The sequence below is a fragment of the Larus michahellis genome, chromosome 8 (assembly GCF_964199755.1).
Source record: "Larus michahellis chromosome 8, bLarMic1.1, whole genome shotgun sequence".
Taxonomy (NCBI): domain Eukaryota; kingdom Metazoa; phylum Chordata; class Aves; order Charadriiformes; family Laridae; genus Larus; species Larus michahellis.
The window spans coordinates 38,273,539-38,289,938 of NC_133903.1; the positions used below are offsets into that span (position 1 = coordinate 38,273,539).

Sequence of the window (16,400 nt, forward strand, 5' to 3'; positions counted from 1 at the left end):
AATATGAGGTAATGGACTGTGTGCCAGGAATTCCCGAATTCTAACCCTGTATTTGTCTTGGCCTTGCAGCGTGGCTTGGCAAGCCGTTCACATTTTCTTGTAGCTAAAGTGAGGGTCCTCTCCAACTCAGTGTTCTGTAGAATTTTAGCTCCATAATATTTCTATGGAATTGACTAACTCTTCAGTCAGTACCCATAGCCTTCTAGCCCTATGCTGACATTCTTCATCTTTCTCACTCGTTTACTCCCACTTGGGAAGTGTGAAGGGAGCGTGACTGGGCACCTGACCCTGCACAGGCATAACTGTGCAGAGAAGATGCTCAGCAGCTCATGGTTCACACACATACAGTGGACAGGGAAGATGATGAGGCACCTGTACTACAAAGGAGTTACCTGTGGATACTCCAGCTCCTTTGAATCGAAAGATGTGGCTAACGGGACATCCCTACTGTCTTAGGCCTCTTGCATCCCTACATGCTGTCTGCCAAGTGGGAAGCAAAGCTCATCTTATTTTGCAGGAGATACAGAAACTTCAGATTTACTTCTTGTGAAAATAAGCATTCTCTTTTATACAGGTAGAAACCTGAAATTATTTTTGTAGTAAGCAGTCAGAGAAGACTTCAGATTTTTTTTTCTGATCCTACAGTGTAGATCAGAGATGTACAGAAGTAGATTGCATCTTGTGTCAAAGGAATAAACAGAGACCCTGGGGGTTATCCGTGGGCTAGATATGGATGTGATGAGTGACATGAAGCAGAAGTGGGTCTGTGGTCAGTGTAATAACAGGGGTGACACTTCCACAAAAAGGAATGGTATACCTTTTTGATATTTTATAAGTAGAGTAAATGGGAACAAAGGAGTTTCAGATTCACAAGTGGTTTAAGTGTGAAATATAATTTTCAAATTTTATGTATTATTATTCACAACACCGTCAAAATTCTCGTTTAGAATTTACAATTGTATTACAGCTATCTGTTTTCTCCATGGATTAGGAAAAATTTTCATGTATTGGTTGAAATGTGTTTACTATATTATAGGTGTTTTTCAAAAATAATATTTTTAATGTCCTTTTTTTTGAAAGATAACTGGAGATTATTTGCTATTTGGTTATTGGTAATGATAGGCAGATGGGGAAGCTGTGATTTTGATTCAGTTTGGGTTGCAGTCTGCTATAAATTCTTCTCTGATTAAAATGTGAGGAAATTCACTTTAACAGAATTAAATTAAAGGCTGCCAGCCAAATGCTTAGTTCTAGTTGTTGCCGTGACCTGAATATAAAGAACCTGAATATAAAGAATATAAAGCAGCTCTTCATGTGAAAAGGGCATGTCTGTCTTTTTTCCTCTATTTCCAAAATAATTTATTATGAAATCTTGTTATGCGAATATATATTTTTATGTGTAAATAACATATCTTGTCAATTTTCTATCACATCTCCAGTTTGTAGAGCCTAGAGGTGCGCAGTGATCAAACATTCTGTAACAGTAGGTTCTATCATACTGAAGAGTGTGTATATTAAATGTAAAAATCCCCAAAGAAGAGTGAAATCCAAACAGATTTCTGCCCCTAAACCCTCGGCTATCCTCTTTAGGTCTATGTGAGAAGTATTTAAAAATAAAAAAAGTGAATGAATACTGATAGAATGGATCTGATTTTGCTGGGAAAATTGGAAACGTCTGTTCCCAGTGGCATTATTATAAACAAGGTAGTTGTGCTCATTGATATTTGGAATTTGAAAATTGTTTTACTTTATACCTTGACCCTGTACATGACACATATCATAGGACATCAGCCTTTTGAGGTTTAGCATAAACAAATATGACACTGAGTGACCATATGGCAGGAATTCATTTTCTCACATAAACTAATTCCTATTAAGCGCTATACCAAAATTGATGGCATTACTCAGAGGGACCATTTAGGGAGTGTCTAGGTGTCTAGTGCTTCTCCCTGGGCATGGGTGTGTGGTGGCCATCTTGTGGGAGGTGGGCTCTGGCTAAGGACCTCACTGAGGAAAAGAAGCTGTGGCAGGAGGTGAGCAGGCTTTGTACCATCGGTGAAGAAAGAAGAGATCAACAGGAAATCAATCCCAAGATGGAGAGATCTGGAGCCTTGTTATTTCTGGCAACAGAAGAGGAGGCTCCCTCTCTGCCTGCAGAGCTGCAATTGCAGAACGAATGCAGCACTCTGGGAAGAGGTAAGGATGAACAAGGACCATTGGTGGAGACGTCAGAGCCAGCTGAGCCTGAACCAAACATCAACAAGAAGTGTAAAAGACAGCTGATAGGTATGTGCAGAGAGATTGTCAAGGCTTGTCTGGTCCTTATACTTTTGCCCCTTGCTGCACATCTGCATGGGCACCAAGGGCATATCAGGAGGGACTGTGAGGCTCTGGGGCTAAGCGTGAAGGTTACAGCGGCCCATATGTCTCAGTCCTTTATGTGAGCAGAAGAGGCTTGGATAGGAGAGAATATGTCCTGAGTGAAAGGTTGTCATAATCTAAAAAGAAGTGATGACACAGAATCAGTGAAGAGGTGTCCCTATGAGGAGTGAGGATCTCATTCTTCCTCTGTGGAAGCAGCACAGCAGGGGGCCTATCTTAAGTGCCCATACGTAAATGCTTGCCATGTGGGAAGCAAACAGAAGGAACTGGAAGTTTGTGCACAGTTGGAAAACTAAGATGTCATTGGGATTATGAACATTAGAAATAGCATAGCAGTTACCTGGAATGTATACTTTGATTGTGACTTTCTTAGTAATTTCTAGCCTTTTAAAATTCAATTTAATGATATCAAATGTCTTTGTAAAACAAGATACATTGCAGAATTCCAGTTTTAGGTAGACTGACTCATGGTTAAGTGACTTGGTCAAATATATCTGCCAGTCACTAGCAGAGCCAGGTCAGCTCCGAGTTACCCATCTGGAGTTCTACTCTATCCTTCTTTTTCTTATTTTTCCATTCAGAAAATTGTATAATGAAGGTGATTATATAATGTAGTTTGACTAATATTTTCAGAACTGTAGATCTGCCAAGTTTATTGCTGGTTACAATAGATTATGCTCATTATTTAAGGCAGATTTACCATCTTGTACTGTCCAACTTGAAATCTGGCTAACTTGTATTACAGTTGGAAGATTTAATTTATCATGTATTGAAGATAATAGATGTATCTGACAGAAAACAGCAAAGTTTCCCATACACCAATTACATTAAAATTTGCTTTCAAGTATCTTCGTTGGAATGACTACGTAAATAGGCAGCTGCATTGTGTACTGGTATATTATAGTATAGAATACTGTAGTTTGATCAGGCTTCAAGACGGACAAATGGAAAAAAAATGCACTTTGTGTCTATAAACACAGTAAATTTGTTTTGGAAGTCATTTAGATACGGTGAAAGTGACTGTCATGTTGCAATTTTATAGTTAGCGTAAAAACAGAACACCAAATTCAGATTCTGCACTCCTCTATCAGTAAAACTTTGTTCTAACAGCCATAGTGGAAGAACATGGAATTAGGAAGTGTTTTTTATAGCTAATCCTTGCTTAATTGTTCTTCCATATTCTTCCTTCCAATTTTTGTCTCATAAAACTGGTCATTGAAGTTAATGCAACTTATAACCCTGCAGAAGTTACAGTGTGAAGAAACAAAGAAGCTGCACATCAAAGGCTCTTCTGTGCAGACATAAAGGCTTCTTTGTGATGAATGTGCAGAGTTAGCTCTGCTACTCTAAATCAGCGGTGAATTTTCCTCAATTCTAGCATCGGAGTAAAATAATGTCCTTTGTTCTTTTAGGGGGCTTTACTTTTATTTCCAAAATGCTGGCAGGCAGTAAGTGTTGACTTAACAGCTCAAAAAATTCATTTCCTGTGTTCAGAATTGTGATACACATTTATAAAAGTTTCCCTTGGTTTATGCAGATTAGTAATAGGTACCAGTCATTTCTGCAGCAAAGTGAAACAAGCAGCTTCCAGAGTCAGTGATAGCTGGAAATCATAGGAATCACTGATGACAAGATCTCTTATTTTTTTACCATCACCCTCCATGGAAAGAATGTAAATATCATTATTATTATTGCAATACATTATTTTTTTTTAATGTTCAAGTTCGCAACCACTAGGGTGTGAAATCCAGAAAAACAGTCTGAAAAAGCTGAAGGAAATACCATCACAGCCCCCATCCAAAATTACAGAGAGATTTGTGTAGATACTTACACACAGATAGCGGCTCAGGGACATTTCAGTCAGACTTTCATACAAGTGGTCTTTATTCAATAAGCTTGCTACAAAATTATTACTTGCTTTTGTTAGTGTTGTGATGACAAGGTAATCTGTTGCTTGTGTAAAAGTGGGAATATGGCTTCTTAATTTACATTCAAGCACTAATCCTATTCAAGGCTAGTTTGGAAGGGAAATGGGAACTTTCTGTATTTGGTATTAATTGCTATGTAATTGTTATTAGTTAAACAGAGACCTTCCATTTTTTGACTGAAAGTTTTGCATCTTCTTTTTCAGCAGTACAGTTATCTACTAGAGGTAGTTGTATGTTTTATGTTGCTAATCAGAATGAGAAAAGAGTGAAACAGCATTTGGTGAAAGTGTGAGAAATGGTATCCTCTGGGCAGGCTGGACAAGTAACATTCACACGGAGGTAAAATGGGATAGCGGAACCTGGCAGAGGAGTTAACTCTGTAATCCTTGGAAGATGTGAGAGTACAGTGGAAGGGCCAGGTGAACAAAAGAAGGGGCAGAGGAGAAACATAAAGGCCTGGGCTATGGTGAAAGAGAGTAATATTGATGGTGCTAATAAGACTTTAGTAGGAGGTTGGCTTTGGTTTGAGATTGTTCTTTCAGGGCCTTCACTCCTGCAGTGCAGAATGGGGTTGGGTTGAGTGTGCAGCTAATCCCCAGTAGAACATGATGAAATCGGTCCCCTACAGCCTGTACTAGTTTGCATCTTCGTAAAATCAGAAATTTAGACAGTTTCACAATCTCTGTGCTGGCAGAGCTTGTGTGACATACATCTAGTGTGGGAATTTATACCTGCAAGGCATATGTAGCTTAACTTTAATATACGTACATAAATGATAAAATCGTTAGTTTTCAACTCACAGATTTCAACATTCCTGACATCATACCTCTCTTCCTTGGGGTTATACCTAAAAGCAATCTAGTGACCTGTTGTTTTGCACCAGGAGACACTGATTCTTTACAGTCCCAGTAAGGAAAACACTCAGACTGTAAAGTATTGCTTAAAATACCATTCATGGTACCTAATACTGTAAAGAAAAAGGATAGTGGAGATAATTTTATGTCCTCCAGATTCTGAGTTGCGTGGTATCGAACAGATCTAAAATCAGAGTCCAGTACGCCAGGCAGATCCTGTCCATGGAAAGGTCATTTGACGTTTTGGTCTTTGGAGCTCTTACAGAATTTTCTTAAAACAATTCTAGTTTTTATTTCTACTGTTAAACAGAAAGGCAGTTCACTTGAGAACTGTTTGCTGCACTTTTAGATAATGACAAGGACGCACAGGGGATGTCCCTGCCAGTAGCGAGTGGGAGCTGCCTGCAGGTTCCTCTGCTAGAGCTGGCTCCCTGGCTACCTTTATCTTGCAGCCAAGGGAAATGTGCTGCAGAGCACAGGTCTGACAGCTGGGCTGTACGTGCAGCGCAGCACTGGCCTGCCCCTGTTACGCAGATCACTAACTCCTCAATACAGTGGTCTTCTGGTTAGTATCAGTGCACCAGTGACTGAAGAAAAAATCACTTGGATAAATAATTGCAAAGTGATGCAATTATACATCTAGGTTTTGAGAGCATAAATGTTTTCAGGGCAGATATACAGCCTAGGTGAATGGGGAATGATCCAAACTAAAACTCCTAAGAGGCTTCTGTAATCAAATAATAATAATACATGGTAAAATAGAATGTGATGCCTGGAGTAGGTAAGTTTACCACTCCCTATTAATCTGTTGAACTCTGGACGGTGGAGGCTGCTTTGAGCTTGTGCATAGTTTCACATTGATGTAAACACGTCAATTTTATGGTTGTTGTTTGGGGGGTTTTGTGGTTTTGTGTTTTTTTTTAAAAAAAGGTTTTTCTTCTAGTTTATAAGTAAACTTTCTTTGAAGGAATTCTTTGTAAGAAATATTTTTTAAGAAATAGCCTGCAAAACTCTCATCTGAAAGTAGGAACTTCTGTATTTCATGTCTCATCGGCAAACAGTTGGCACACTTTTCACCTACTAGAAAGGTAATAATAATAATTTAAAATAAGGTGTGGAAAAAGTTCACTCAGTATACATCTTCTCCTTGATTTAGGGGGAGGGGAAAAAAAAAAAGAAACTCACTGCCCAGCTACCATCACTGTGATTCATCAGCTACTGTCTCCTAGGCAGGTCTGACTGCTGATTGGGCATAGGACTTCTCAAGGTGTGTCTTTTACCAAGAAGCTCTTGCATTTTAAGAGTATGTAATAGACCATGATAATCTCCTTCCATGGTAAGAACTGTTATATGTATATTTATTGATCTGTCTTATCTGTCTTATCATTATGAACAGTGCTCGCTGGTTAATAATAAATAATTAGGTGTGCTAGCAGATGTTTCCAAATCAGCTTTTTGTGGGTTTAAAATTTGTAAAAATCTTAATCTTGGATCTTAATTGTGGCAGTTATTCCTCAGTATGCTAGTACTGTTTTTTTTTAAATTAGTAATGAAAAGAAATGTGATTATATAATAGTAAGGGATATTCTCAAATCCTCAGAGAATAGATAAAAATCTTCTCTGTAATAATGTAATATTTTGAGAGAGAAATGTTTATAATAAGATTTTTACATGGTCTGCACTTTTCATAAAAATTGTGTGTGTTAACTATTTGCAAGTTAAGTAATACAGGGAATCTTTCTTCTCATGTTGTATTATGTTCAGGACAATTTTATTTTTTTCAGACATCTGAATTAGTTTGGGGTTTTTTTTGTCAATTTATCAATCTAAATTATTTGGAAGATAAGTTCATTTTATTTGAACGTATCTTTTCAGCTGCCTTTGAAAAAAATAAGGGAGAATCTTCAGGAAAAATACAGGAATATGTTGAATAAGTTTTTGTTTTGTAATTGATAGTTTTATGTCAACTTTACTATCAAACAAAAAGATGCAATGATTGCTTTGAGAAGAGACACAGAGGGATTGAAAAGATTTGAAACATGCTACGTGGACTGGTTTGCCTGCAAATGTCTGTGATCTAATACTGTTGGAGCACCGTAGAAAAGGCTTAGGAAAACAGCAGCTGTAATACTCCGTCGGTGTAATGTCTGCTTTCCCACTTGTACAGCAGTAGTGCTTAGAGCTCATTGCACATGACTGTACTTGCTTCTGCTCTTGGAAAAATGTTGCAGTCATGGCACAAGCATCAGCTTCTTTGTGAGGGATGATACAGTGAGCCATACTAAAAGGAGGTTTTCGTTTTAACGTTGTGGTAGTGTTGCGGTAGTAATGATCTTATTTTTAGCAAATATATAACTGAAAACAAACAACCTTTTAATGATAAATAACTCATTTTAAGCAAAGACATATTTAAAATGTAACTTTCACCAAACTGTATCAAAAATACAAAGATTTTCTTAGATATTCAGACAAAGGTTTCTTGCTATTAAGTTACATGGATTGGGTTCTAGTGCTTCTGCATATTTATTTTTGGAGCACCAATTTTGTGCTTTAGAATAATAGAATCCTCTTCTTTACATGTATCAGCAGCATCTCCACAGTTAGTAATGTTAGGGAGTGGATTTTTTTTCTCAGAATTTTAACTCTCAGAACCAGTCAACACCAGAGGGTGCCGAAGTGTAATACAATATTCTCAAATTCCTAGTAAGTTAGCGTTATATACATAATATTCCTTTTCTAAACATTGCTGTTTTGATCTCTCTCAGCCTTTTCTTGTTTGCATGTTCACCACCATGATGCTGTAATACAGGAATGCCCCTGGTTCTAGGTTTCCTTATAACGATAGCGACGCATTCTTCTCACCAGCGGCTGGCACCGTCAAAGAAAGATTTTCAAGTATGCAGATAAACTTTACTTAGCTACAGCAGTAATTTATGTCATGTCCTTGTCTTGCTTGTCCTGGCTTTAGTTCTACGTTCAGGGCTCAGAGGCTGTGGTTTCTATTTCTGTATGCCATGCTGTCAGCAAAGGAAGACATTAGTAAGAACTTTGAAATGCATTAATCATCGTTAGGCAAGACCTCATGGTGCAATTAATTTTATAATTCCTTTATTTATGGCATGTTTTTGTCCAGGCTGAAGCTTTTACCCGGGCTGAAGGATCTACCCGTGATCCTCTGTTCAAGCTCATTTCCTCAAAGTCTTGCAGCTAGCATGCTTCAACACAAGGGGAACCAAAATGCAAGTGCTATTGATAGAGGCACTTGCATTTTATGATCTTAGAAATTTGACTTTAAGAAATGAGATGTTGTGCCTTTGTTCCTTGTGTGGCAAAAATTACAAGATACACTGACTGAATGACATATATTCTTAGGTTGTTTTTACTTTCAAAAGATTAAAAAATACCATACCTTATAGTCCCTACTGCTGAAGAACTGCAGTGTATTTCTAACGTTGGTTTTAGTTCATGAACCAGCTAGGGGAAGATACATGTCTCCAGCTAAAGAATACTCTGACCGTATTTGTCAGACTTGAGTTAAGGAAAATCATTCAGCAGCTTACAATCATTATAATGGTGGACCGGATTAGTGAATGTCCTCTATGTGCACATGCATTTGATCAAGTGCTCCTAAAGAAGCAAATGCTTCTTTGTGTCTTCCTCTTTGGTAACCCTCAGTAATAAACTAAGTTCAAATAATACACTGCCTAGTCTAAAATTCTTGGAAGCGACCATTAATTTAATGCCCGTAATTTTTTTTTTTTTCTGCCACAGTAGCTGATTGCAATCACCAGTGCCAATGTCCAGACCCTTACTTACCTGATTTGTAGCAATGAAGGTACATATCTAAGTGGTTTTTTGGTTCCTGCAGTAAATTACACAGTAAATTGTGCAAGGATTGCATGATCCTTTTCAGTGGATTATATGATTGGAATTATAATTAGATGCCAGGCTAAGAACTCTTTTTGTCATATAAAAGGGTTTCTGAAAAGAAAGAAAATAATCTAGTCACTGTTGGAGTCTTTTCTGTATATTTTTAATAAAAGGCCTGTCACTTTATTTGTTGGAGTAGTGTCATCAGATTAGTGCTGCTTTCTTAACTGTGTCTAATCTCATTCGATTCAAGCATCATGGAATAAAAAAAAAATCAATGTAGCATGGGTTTGTTTTGAAATAAAGGGTGAGGGTTAGCAAATCAGTAAACATAAGTTCATCATGTTTAATTAGCTAACAGGGATTTTTTGAACCTATTAAGCAGGATCTGAACATGCAAATTGGATGTAGGCTTATTAAATTATAGGGAAATTCTCATGTGGAAACCGGAAACTTTAAATCTGACTCTGTTTTCTTTTATACAGACACTTTCTTTTTTAATTTAACAGAAAATTATTACAAAAAGGTTTGTCTATATATTTTCAGTAGCTCCTTCAATAACGTGAAGTGTTTCTTTTAGTCCCCTTCCACCAAGCTACGAAATCAAAAAGATTAATATTTGCCTCCGTCTTTGGATCATTTGCAGGAAATAAAAGATCGTAAATAACTCAGAAATTCCTTTACATATCAATATATCAAATGCAAATCAAGTGAACTTTGCAGCTTTAGAGCAGTGACCTTCAGCTAGACTCTGAGTCAAGAATTTCTGTTTCCAAGGCTTCTCGTTCTTGCTGAGTGTTTTCCTGGCATAATGTATGGATCTTTTGTGGTGTGTTGATTGCTGAGAATGAATGAAGGCCCTCTGGCTCATTTATCCTACTGTCTCGCTTGGGATTTGAACTATGTTGCCAGAAAAGAAAGTCCAGTGCTCTCACTTTCCATTCTAATCCCCTCATTTCTTCATTAGGGTTGCTATAGCAGTTCCCTGTTGCATGAATATTTTTCAACTACAGAACCTAGTGGTAGTTTGGAAGAGTCAGTAAAAGTTGAGTGGTTTTGAACAATAGCTAACATTTACTGAATATTGCATGGTTGTGCTTTTGAAAATCTCCATTGTCATAAACATTTTTTATCTTAGAATGAGAAAAAAGATCTGTGTTTTTAATAATTTCATTTCACTTCCTCCATACACTGTCTTTCTTTTTTCAGTTTGGTTGATGTCTTTTTGTATTTTCCTTGTCTCAAACAGTTGAAATGAAGGTTATATGATATATCATCATAACACTGATATAAAAGGTATACTAGACTGAAAAGGGTTGTTGGTTGTTTTGGGTTTTTTTGGGGGGTGGGGTGGAGTATTTGTAGGTTGGGTGGTTTTTTTTTTAAAAAGGACTCAATTTGTATGCAGGCAGATACCATTTAAGAAGAAAAATACTTACCAAATATAACTGTCTTGATTTCCAAATCAAGGAAATACAAATTGCTGTGGAATACATCATGGGTTTTTTGTTCACTACATATAGAGTTTATACATAATTATTAAAAGGCTTTCCTTTAAAAATTTAGGGGGTAATTTCAGTCTGACCATTGAAACTGCACATAGCTTCTGGTTTAAATTGTATATTTACGGTATAAATACACTGATTTGTATGTGAGGTTCATTTTGCAGAGCAAGAAAGATGGGTGAGCATCTAATCTTGTGCGCATTTTGTTAATGGGGTAAGGAACAAACTCCATTTCAAACATTCTTTAGTGGGAATGCATGAGACATTTTTTGTAGTAAAGAATGATCTTTTGTGCAATTATCTTTAGCTGGATTATGTCACAGAATTGCCTGCTATTTATTAACCTCCTGTTAGGTCTGGATAGCTTGCTGACAAAATAATATAACCCTGTTTTGACAGAATGCACTTGTTAGACATAGTTTTTGGGAGAACAGACTAAATTATTTTACGAATTTTCTTTAATTATCCAAGAAATGGTAAGGCTGTAACCTGTGTAGTTTGTAGCCTTATTAATTGATTTTATTAGAATAAATGGTTATTAGTAACTTTATAGAAAACCTATTATTACTTACCATGAAGCTTAGGATTTTTTTTCATTAAGGTTCCCCAAAATATCACTATGATTCTACTGAATGTATGAGCTGTCTGGGGCGTCTCTGTACCTTACATCCCTGACCAATAGCTGAGTTTGTCTCAATCTGGGAAGGAGTGTTAAGGAGCATCAACAAAGTTGGCCAAGAAGAATGTGTGGAAAGCCTGACATTCATCTCTAGGGAGGGCTGTTATTATTAACGGACTGTAACACTGGTCATGGAATAGCTGCATCAGTTCTCTAAAATGATAACTGAATATTCCATTCTATCAGAGATCTATGTTGATCCCTGTAACAGTGTCTATTTTCTCCAGAATGAGAGAACATCTAGGATTTTGAATTTTTGAATAATAAGTATTTAGATACTAAATACAAAAATTATTTTTAGGAATATCAATCCCTGCTCCAGATTCCCTAATTTCCACTGGCATCTCTGTTGGATGACAGAGGTGTTATGTACCTCTGTCATCTGTCACTCATTGTGACACGATGAACATAATATAACCTGGAAAAAGTGGTAGGAACGTTGATGTTTCATTACACAGTTGAAAGATTAAAAATTGGGATATTTTTAATCCTAATTTTCACTGTAAAGTAGTGGATTGATATATCTTTGAGGACTGATATATTTGTGATTTCTTCTTTAGAAATCAAGTCTGATTGTTTTATCTATAAACAACTAACAAAACTTAAAATCCAGTTATGGCTTCAGCTTTTTCTGAACTTGCTGCTTCTTCATTGCATCAGCAAAGGACCTTAAACCAGTTACCTAAAGAAATTGTAAAATGTCATAGTTCATCGTTCTGGAAAATACTAAGTGGTGAAAATCCATTGGAAGCTTTGTGACATAATATAACCTGCAAAAAGTGGTAGGAACGTTGATGTTTCATTACACAGTTGAAAGATTAAAAATTGGGATATTTTTAATCCTAATTTTCACTGTAAAGTAGTGGATTGATATATTTTAGACTGATCTGTTATTTTTAAATCTATGATCCATTTGCTTGTTTGAACCTCAGCTGTATTTCAGCAGTATACTTTTCTGTCTTTTTCTTACCCTACATCACAACTGTTCAGAATATTAACAATTTATTAAAAATCCCACACCTCTGCTGTTAACTCTTCCTTAAGACCTGACAAAATAAAGCTAATCAAAAAACTGCCTTGAGGAAGGCATCACTTTACAGAGGTTCAGTCAAAAAATGACATACCAACTGATGGAATTCAAATATGGAGGTTTTTTAACAATGGGGAGAAAAATTGCTTTTTTAAAAATTGGAAACCTATTATCTAGCCAAGTGTTGATCTACTTCTAGAGCAGTTGACATGTTTACATACTCTTCCACTGGTAAAACTGCACTATTGCTCTTGTAATGGTGGGGGAAAACAAAACAAGGAAAATTCTTGTGTGTCAGTTTTTTCTCTAACTGTGCTTTACTGCAAGTTTTCAGAATTTTGTTTTGGTCTGTGCTAGATTCCTGTTCTCTATTCTCTTTACTCTCTTTATTATCGGCAGCTTAAAATTTTATTAATGTCTTTTTCATCTGTCTGGTTTTAGCTTCTGTTTTTCTTCCTCTTTACTGCATCTCACATGTCTCTCTTTGTGCCTCTTATTAATATGGAGTTTATTTCCTACTTTTTGAAAATACTTTTAGAAAGACTTTTCTAGAAATGGAGGAGTCTATGAACCTGTAAGAGGGAAAGGGAAAAGCAAAAGGACAAGGTGGTTTGAGAAAGGGGATAAAATCAAGTTGTTCAGTTATACCTAAAAACAGAACAACTTCAGAAAAAAACACAATAAAATTAAAAAAGATCAGAATTAGCAAAAATGGTTTAGGAAACTTGTCACATTACTCTGTCCATGAAGTTTGGGAACCATCAATAATCTCTTAACATTTCAGTGAAGGAAAGAAGAGCTCTCAAAATGATTTCTTTCATACAGATAGGAGGCAGAAGTCCTCAAGTGCCATGTTCTTGGCTGGTGTTCCACTGTCTTTCTGTGTAAAAGGTCTTTTTGTACACCCATGCCCAGCCATTACAACTGAGAGCAGAAAATTTCCTTACAATGTTAATTATCTTACGGAAATATTTCTTTATATTGTAGCTTAAGTACTTGGGAGACTTTAATATAGTCTTCTCACAACTACACATGTAGTAGGATGACTACTGTGCTGCAGACTGGTGTACTTCTTCCATCAGACTTCTGTATGTATCCGTTAATGTTAGCGTGACTATTGAGATACTTGTGCTAATAAACTTCAGGTGTTACAATGCAGTGTTGTCAGTCTTGAACCTTGCTTACCCTCTTGTTCCAACAACGAACAGACCCTGCCCCACCGTGAGCCTAATCCAGGCTGCCTCTGAAAGTTTGTTTTTTTAACAGGCCCTACAGGACAGGAGATGAGCTAGGCTCTGGTTTAGTTTCATTTTGTGGAATACTACTGCTGATGTACAAGTCTGTGTTACTTTTGCATGCAGATTTACTATTGTATTGTAAACACTTAGAACGTCTTTGAAATAAGTGGAGTATAAACGAGGGAAAATATATCAAAGGAGAGCTGCTGTTACTGCTGCACAGAGTTGTAAATGAGCTGTTGCTCTTCTAATGAGAATACCTAAAGCTTCAGGCAGATGCCAGAGGAAAAATTTAATGAGTTAAACTTCAGTGCATAAAAGCACTGAAGCACTCCTTTCAGGTTGTAGTTGATGCAGCATAAAATTTGCGATGAGGAGTTTATCTGGTAATTGCAAGATTACAGATGTAACACAATCAAAGGCAAAGTAGTACTGCAGTTAGAAGCCCAGTGCCTCACCTGCAACGTGTTGGGATTTTAATGCAATCTAAGATGCACTTGTGTCACTCAACAGGTGTTCAGATATTGGTGCAAATTCAGGGGTTGGCTGAAGCAATAAGCTTTGCTCTGAATCACAGCTGAGTTCTTTTAGGGGTTTAGAGCTTTTGTTCTCACTTGAGAACAAAAGTTATACTTGATGGTGTCCCATACTGTAGCAGTATGGATCATCCTGTCTCTGCACTGGTGCTATGTTATTGCAGCAGATTGCTACGTAACACGGTGAGGCAAGGCTGGAGGGCCTTCTGATGAAGAGGATCAGTGCACAGGGCATTGTCAATGGAAGCTTGTTGTAAGGAATGCCGCAGTACCCAAGTCAGCAGGTAAGGAAAGCTCAGTGGTGATAACTTGAGAAATCAACAGAATCCAGCCTTTTATTTAAAGGTGGTTCATGGCTTGAATGTAGTAATGCTGCATCAAGGAGCAGGAGGGAAACAGGAAGGGACTGGAAATAAATCCTTTGGGCTATCTGCAGAAAGACCAATAAAATTGTTGTGTAGACAGACTGGGTAAAGCATGAAGTTTGCTACCACAAAATTAATCAAAAATACTTCGAACAAATTTGAATTGGCATCACAAGTTTAGACTGGCTCAGCATTTTGTGTTATCTACCTGTGGTGTTTTTTATCTGGTTCTAGGAATCCTGGCACTGCCTTTACCCTATCTTCAAAGGGAAAGGAAATAGTTCTTTGTTTATTAGACTTGCCCTGTTTTCACAAAAATAAGACTGGTAGCATTTTTGCAAGTAAACTCAGTTGATTCAAAGAAATTCCTGACTCACCAACAATGTTTTCTTTAACTAGAACCCAGATATCTTAATATTTTGGCTAGCTAGCTCTTTGGGTTCAAAGGTATAGTGGAAAAATAAGCTATTTCTTTTTGCAGATACGATCAGATGCTAGAATTTAGTAAGTAAAGGATCTGTCTGACTTTTACAGGCAGATTGACTTACTAAGAAGGTTCATGAAATTATGACCCACATTGCCCTTTGTGACTGAGCTCCCCATAAAGCAGCTTCTGAACTGTTGCATTCTTTAGCCCAAGTTTTAATGATACTCAGAATTTTTTTTTGTTATTAGCTGTCTCAATGGAAGTTACCTAGTCTTGTGAGTTATAGCCCTAAATGTCATGTATGCAAACATATTCAGTTTAGAAGCGGGATAGAACATAAATCTAAAATTAGAATAGAATTTAGGTTAAAACTACATTTGTTCCAGCTTTGCGCCTGTTGCTCTATAGATCATTCTCACTGAATACAATAGTTTATTTTAATAAACCTGACTCTGATCTTAAAGGTCTTTTTCCAACCTAACTGATTTTATGATTATTGATCATCTTCAGGAAATGCATTCTTTTTCTGTGTTAAGAATTTGATTAAAAAGAAACAAATCAGGGAGTGATTTTACTTTCCAAGAGGGTTGAATTTACAATTAAATTATTTTTCATTTCAGACAAAGTTAATTATTTCTGTTATTGCTTATTATGCACCTTTATGAAGTATATCTGGAGGTAGCAGGTAGTATGTTGTGTTCTGCTCTAAACCCCTAAACGGTTCTTATCATTTCATTATCTTTGCTAGGTAACCAGGCAGGTTACCTACCTTAATCTTAAGCAGTAAATGGTTTTGCCATTCACTTGCTTTAGAAATAATACTGGGAAGTTTTCTAACAGAGTATAAGTTGCTATGATATCAGTTTGTTATGTTCTATAAGGAAGAAATATTTTTATTTCAAAGTAATTTAATTTACTGTAAAAGGATAAAGAAGCAGCCTTTTATGTTAAATGAAAGCACCATGGCTTAGCAGGAATGTTTTCTTCCAGTTCTTTTAGATTTTATTGTTAAGTGTATTTTGTCATTAGGATTTGGTTTGTTGGTTTTGTGAGATTCAGTACATATCTGGAACAGTTACAATCTAAGTAATCAATATGAAATGTTTTGTCTAGTGTCTTTTCCTTTTAATCCATTATTTAAATAAATAGAAGTCATTTACATTAGGGGTTGTGCTTGAAATTGGAAAATAAAAGTCAACAAAACTGAGTCCATAGATGGCTAGGGAAATGAACCGGGTATGGCTTTGCAGCTTGGGGTACCAGACTAATAGGGGGAGTGAGAGGCAGAGAGAAGGGAGGAAGAGACAATTGCTTGCTGTTGTTAACTACACAGTTCAGAAGTTTAGAGCAGCTGAGCAGTAAGAATACATGTACATGAGAGCAAAGGCTGGTTGCGGAGTAGAGAGGCCCAAGACTACTAATCTGTTGCAGAAAAGGAGAAGCCGAGCTCTGATAAACCAAAACTTTTGTTCTTATCTGTTTCAATGCAACATCATCTGGGTTTGCTCAAATCACCTTTATCAGTGCCTTAAGCTAAAAAAATTAATTTAGCACTGGGTATGTGAGGACTGACAACAGTTCTTTCT

General features: G+C 36.7%; 1 protein-coding gene across 4 annotated transcripts in view; it reads left to right on the plus strand.

Annotated features, from left to right (window-relative positions):
* BCAR3 (BCAR3 adaptor protein, NSP family member) overlaps positions 1-16,400 on the plus strand; it is a 117,312-nt gene that overhangs the window by 12,963 nt on the left and 87,949 nt on the right. The window contains exon 1 of one of the 4 annotated variants that reach the window (XM_074599446.1): positions 14,212-14,306. The exons of the other annotated variants lie outside the window; for them this stretch is intronic. The gene's annotated coding sequence lies outside the window, so the exon portion shown is untranslated. Of the gene's footprint in view, positions 1-14,211; positions 14,307-16,400 lie in introns of those variants that run through there. 4 annotated transcript variants of the gene reach the window in all.